The sequence below is a fragment of the Pygoscelis adeliae genome, unplaced genomic scaffold, assembly GCF_000699105.1.
Source record: "Pygoscelis adeliae isolate BGI_AS28 unplaced genomic scaffold, ASM69910v1 Scaffold294, whole genome shotgun sequence".
Taxonomy (NCBI): Eukaryota; Metazoa; Chordata; class Aves; order Sphenisciformes; family Spheniscidae; genus Pygoscelis; species Pygoscelis adeliae.
The window spans coordinates 1,400,974-1,401,460 of record NW_008824722.1 but is presented as its reverse complement, the minus strand read 5'-3'; positions in this window follow the sequence as shown (position 1 = coordinate 1,401,460).

Sequence of the window (487 nt, the reverse complement as noted above, 5' to 3'; positions counted from 1 at the left end):
GCGGCCCGCAGGGCCCCCCGGTGCCAGAACAACGCCCGCTGCCTGGACGAGGTGAACGGCTACTCCTGCCTCTGCACTGAGGGCTACAGGTACCACCGGGGAGATGGGGGGGCACCAGGAGATAATGGGGATGGCTACATGTCACTGTGCAGGAGGGACCGGTCCTGGCTACCACGTCCATCCATCCGTCCCAGTGCAAGAAGGAGTGGGGCGGGGGGTGTGGGTCCCTGAGGATGGAGGCTGAAGGGAGCCAGCATCCCTGGGCAGGGACCCCAGGACAGGGCTCAACATTCAGGCATCCTTCTGACGCCGCTGGCTGGAAAGCCTCCTCAAGGACCCCAAACCAGGGGTGTGCTGTCAGAGCCCTGTGGGGCAGTGGGCAGGGGCTAGGGCACGTTCCCAGCCCCGTGCCCAGCAGCACCCTTGGCCCTGCAGTGGCCAGCTCTGCGAGATGCCACCCCGCGCCACCGGCCAGCCCGGCCCCTGT